The sequence below is a fragment of the Polyodon spathula genome, chromosome 3 (genome assembly GCF_017654505.1).
Source record: "Polyodon spathula isolate WHYD16114869_AA chromosome 3, ASM1765450v1, whole genome shotgun sequence".
NCBI lineage: Eukaryota > Metazoa > Chordata > Actinopteri > Acipenseriformes > Polyodontidae > Polyodon > Polyodon spathula.
In genome coordinates this window covers 77,994,569-78,000,568 of record NC_054536.1, presented here as the reverse complement: position 1 = coordinate 78,000,568, position 6,000 = coordinate 77,994,569, and positions in this window count along the sequence as shown.

The window sequence follows — 6,000 nt, the reverse complement described above, 5'->3', positions numbered from 1 at the left end:
AATGGCCAAAAAGAAATCCAAATCAGTTCTTTACCCTCTGGTCAGAATTCTTTCTTCAGTGTAGCCAAAGACTCTTTCCTTCTTTTTTCCTTTCCTTCAGTTTGTATAGTAAGTCCAACAGAGCCTGTTTTCTCTTCCAAAGCCACAACCACAACCTGACTTCTTCCCTACACCGCCTCTTTCCTTCTTTCTGACCTTCCCTTTTATATCCCCCCAGATGCTCAATCTCCGCTCTCATTCGCTCGACTGGTTTGAGGCGGGACTTCCTACTAATGTGGAGAAAGTGCTTGTGGAGACTGTAAAATACAGTGCACTCCAAAAAATTAAACAGTGATATGAATTGAGAGACTCCAAGGTGTAGCAAGCAAAAAGAAATACAAAAAAAAATCAGGTAGGTGTTCATATTGCAAAAAAAAAAAAAAAGAGACTAACAATAATAAACCATTCAAGTGCATAAATAATAATTTTAAAATATCACTTGTGATGATGTTTTTAAATCTTGTTTTGGTCTAATCCATGTTTTCATATATGCTCTATTTTAAACACCCTCCAAAAGAACTGGCATATTATATATTATTTATACATAGTGCAAGAAGAATTAACCATGGCTGAGTGGTCTTAACATTCACTTAAATCCAATAATGCAAATTGTACCAGTATCTGTGTTAATGAGATATATTTCAGAAGAGCTACTTTATATGCGATATCTATCACAAAAGGACAATTTAATAACACAGACAATGGTTGATTTAAATAATGTGCTAAATGGGCTGTATTTCAATTAAACAGAAAATCCTAAACTTATCTTGGTGAGAAATGTGCACTTCAGGGCATTAAACTGAAACACAACCAAGGATTTTACAATCAAATTAAGGTTATCATCCAGTTCATTTACATCATAACGCTAGCACTATATTTTGTTAATTAAACAAAATGTAATTTACTGTTTCAGAATAAAATTAATGTCAAAGTGCTTGCAATGCAGCATAATTTTAGTTCAATCATCAGCCACTGCTCGCTTGAACTGTAAATTGTTTTATGTAGAATGTAGAATTCATTTATAGAACTGAATAATTAAATCAGATTTGCAACTCAAACTTTTCAAATGTTTTGAAGTTTTCAAAGAAATGTTTGTCTTGTTTTTCTTCTAGTTTTTGTAAATAGAGACATACTGCTGGCTGTGTGTGATTACAGGGAATGGCAGTCAGAGACGTGCTGCTGGCTTTGTGGTTACAGGGAATGGCGGTCAGAGATGTGCTGCTGGCTGTGTGTGGTTACAGGGAATGGCAGCCAGAGACATGCTGCTGGCTGTGTGGTTACAGGGAATGGCAGTCAGAGATTTCTGGTGGCAGAGGGCATGTCTCGGCAGAGCATCTCGCTATAAGAGGGAGCTGCTGACACGCCCTCAATGCTGATGAGCCAGGAAGTGACAGTCCATGGGACAGTGCATGGACCAGCAAATGAATGTGAGAAGTGATTTTCAGAACTGAAAATAGTTTAGGGGATTCCCAATTTCACAGAAATAGACTCAGGGGTGTGTCAGAGAGAAAAGTTGGGCAAAGTTGTATTTCTCAGTTGTGTTTTTGTAGCACTGTTTTTGTTTTCGCATTTTGTGCACTTATTTTTTTGTTACACTGTGTTTGCGTTTCCTTTTCCATGTGTTTCTACCATTGTTGGTCGAACCACAGGGTATAAATGAGCATCCCTGCACTAGGTGCCTGTTGCAACTTCTTCTCTCCTGAGTTTGTCAACAGATACCTACCATCCTCATCAATCAATCAATCAGTCAATCAATCTTTATTTTATATAGCGCCTTTCACAGTGGACCACCATCACAAAATGCTTTACAAGATGCAGTAACAAGAAAATCCATAATACTTTAAATACAGAGAAATGCATTACACATGATACAGTAAAAAAAAACAAAACAAAACAACAAAAAAAAAAACTTAATACATCAAATACAATAGAAAGTCTATAATACATGACAATAGCATAAAATAATACATGAAATAATACATTAAATGCAATGGAAAGTGCATAATACATGATAGTAACATACGTGAAATAGTAGCAGCAACACATCAGCCAATAGCAGATATCAGGCTTAAAGAGCATGGAAAGCAAGAGGGAATAGGTGGACCTTTTTTGAATAAAGAAGTCGCAGAAAAAAACAAAGGGGTAATATAGCCAGTATTTGTAATGGAGAAATCTGCAGCCAGATCCATTAACAAAGATACTTCTATTAATAAGCCTATACAACAACCGGACACATTGATTTTTATGGCAGTCAGATGTTCTGTTACAACATAATTCCATTTTAGCCAAAGCGGCACACGGCACTTTGATTTAACCTGCCCCCTTCTTTCTACTTGATTCTCCAATATGTTTAGTACCAAACACATACATTCAAAGTAACTTTGACTTCAGTTATTCAGCACTCACAGTCACTGTTTGATTAAATAATGAGCTGATAGGTACAATACATTTAATGAATGCCAATGAGCCTATATATATATATATATATATATATATATATATATATATATATATATATATTATATAGAGAGAGAGAGAGAGAGAGAGAGAGAGAGAGAGAGAGAGAGAGAGAGAGAGAGAGAGAGAGAGAGAGAGAGAGAGAGAGAAGGCCAGGTTGAGATTATAAAGTATAAAAGACTTAACCATTGGCATTACTCTAGTCTCTATCCAATGCTGGAAAGCCATCTGTTAACAAGATTAGGTTCAGAGCTGGAGACAAAGGTTATTACAATAAATTACTTCACAGAACTGTGTTTGATCTTGCAAAGCATAAATACAGAACCAATTCTCTAATTTTTTGTAAGCAAATCATTGCTAAAAACAGATATTGATGAATAATGGAAAACATCTACTTAATCTTATTGGTTTTAGGAAGTTGATTCTATCAAAGTGCCACTTAAATCCTTCACCTGTCAAGTAATAATAAGACATAGGAACCAATCCAGTAACAAATTATTGTCAAATAAAACTGTAATTATGAGAGTAAGGGTCGACTGTACATTTACTTACAACATGGCAAACAAATTATTTTGGTACCAATTTAGACTGATCATGGGAACTAAACTAGGCCAGTATATAGAAAATATAAACCAGGATCTTTGATGTTTTGAAGAAAAATTTTCTGTGCATTGCAGTGTAAATATAATTATACCTATCTCCCTATTTATACAATTATTGTTTTTCCCGTTTGTATTACTTTAACATTGACAGGATGTGATAGAGAAGGAGTGTTTGGCCATTAAATGGACTACTCACTCTTTACGATATTACCTGCTGGGACATTCATTCGATGTTGTCACAGACCACGCCCCACTCAAGTGGTTAAGCACAATGAGGGACAGCAATGCCCGGATCACTCGGTGGTATCTGGCATTGCAGCCCTTCATTTATCATGATTCACCATGCAGGGAAAGAACACCAAAATGCAGATTATTTTTCCCGGGAGGGGGGAGTAATGGGAAAGGCAGATTCAGCCAAGCGTTTCTTCAGCTCCACTCTGAGCAGTGGAATATGTGACAGACAGAATAATACTTGGTGATAAATCGCTCTCCCGACCTGTGAGGGCACTGTGTAAAGGGAACAGAGTGCTCTGGACTTGATGGCCAGACAATTCATTCCCAGGTGTGACAGGGAGCGGGTTCGCTGGTTCCTGCACAAGTGTGTGTGTCTGTAATTAAATCAGCTACGACGTGCAGCCGGAGACGCGTTGCTAAGCAACCAGCTGAGGGGCAGACTGGCCCTGAGCTAAGATGATCGGGAGGTCCGGACTGGCTGAGGAGCGTGCCTGGGGATGCTGCGCAGAGCTCAAAAAGCGTCTGTGCTACAGCTCGGGGCAATTGTAATGCCATTGACACATAGATGGGCACTGTGTTTGTTTACATCAAAGCAGGGAGCGTCCGCTCTGCAGGAACTGCTACCACGAAACACTTTAACTACAAGACAGTGCCTGTGAAGGCTCTACCCAGCCAGGACCGTCGGAAGAGCCCAGAGTCGCTGGGAGGCTGGGACTTGGGAAGCAACAGAACAGAAGTAGGTCAGCTTAGGGGATATGGATCCCAAAACAGAGAGGGTTACCGTAGAGTAGTAGGTTCCTGGAGTGGGACGTTCCTTGTAGTGGGACTAGCGCTCGTCACTTTGTGTGGCAACCTTTTATTTTTAGCTTTTGTTTTTGTTTTTATTTCTTTATTAAATGTGACACTAGGTCTACCATCGCTGGTACCAAAGTGTCAGTTCAATGTTCAAATTAAATTTGCGCGCCTGTGCAGCATATCACCACCAATGCTCTGTGTCTGTATTTTCCACTGACTACCCACGCATGTAACATGTCACCCTGTTACACCATGGTTAGAAAGAAGTCAGTCACCTAGAAAGGGGGCATAGCTACGATACACTAAATCATCGACCCGGAAGGGAAACGACGTGCCAGCCGCTGATTGGAGGAGCGGTTGCACTAGTTAATGAAGGGGTCATGATTGATGGTACAAAACGGGCATAGCGAAGTGATCTGTTCCTTGTTATGGTTGAATTCTGAACCAGAAGGAGAACCTGTGTTATTATCGTGTTTGTGTTTTTTTGTGGTGTCTAAATACTGTTTGTTGTTATTAGATGACTGAAACACGATCTGGAGCTGTTGCCAAAGGCCAGCACTTACCCGGACAACACTGCACATTGTTCACTAATAACTGTATTTACACCACGAGCACTATAGCACTCACTGTGAACTTGTGTTTTGTGTTACGTGTGGGTGTTTATTTCCGGGACTATTATTATTACGGGACCAACGGGGAGATTAACAACAGAGCAATGCACGCCGCTGTATTACCTGTTCTCATTGTTATTATTTACTGCAATTTCGTCATCAGACTTTTAGATTTACAAATAAAATAATATTGCAACTGGATTATAGTTGTCTGTCTGTCCATTGATCACTGCTGCATTCTTGTGCTTGCACACTGTTAACCACTTTGCCACACAGGATCAAAACTAATTTTATATGTCATTTAAAGGTAAGTGGAATCCACCAATCTGCTAGGGCTGTGTTCGAAGGTTCATTCGCGAACCAGGAATTCAACGGTAGTGTTAAACCATCGAAGGTTCGTCAAGAGGCATTCATGCACTGTATGTTTTTTTTTTTTTCTGTTAACAGAAACCGTTTGACAATGTATGAATACTATAAATCACACATTAAATGTCACTCCCATGCAAAATTCAATCTTTTGATTTGTATAATGCATATTACTTAAACAAAAGTTGTTGTATTACAATTCACTACCAAATTGTTATGCATTTCAACTCTATATGGCGCCACTGCCGTGTATGGAGCAGGGTGTTGTAAGCCAAAGCACCTATAGCGGTTGTAGTGCTTTAGTAAAGTATGTACTCAATACCTAGTGTACAAGACAGAGTAGGAGAAATTCTATGCTAGAATAGAATTGAAACATACACGATATATGCTAACACTACTAATTTTAATTTTGAAAACTGAGCACCAGTCATCCTTCCCCCCTCCAACCTGTGTTATCCAGAGGCAAACCTTTAATTTCTTCATTCGCCATCTCGACAGCAAAGCGCTGTATAACGTATCCAGTACTGAAAGAAGTGTCTCAAAACCACTCGCTGGTTGGGATTTTTTTGTCATCGAAAACGATCAAGAGACAAGTTGATTCAAGTGACCGGAAATGACGCACAGTGGTGGGTTGCCTTTTTCTTCTCACAGAGATATGGCAACCGTGCTTGCAAACTGCAGAGTTTAGATGTAATTCTCACTTTTTAAACCCCAGCTGACTGCCATGTAGTGTATGTTTGTGTATTTTGTTTTGTTGTTTTTTTTTTTTTCTTTTTGGTTTATATTTCCAATTAATGTCTTATTTTAAGCTGAATGTACTATCTATATACATTGGAGTGTGCGTGCTTGCTGTGTCAACGCAAATACATGCTGATCTATAAAAGGGGGTCATCTTT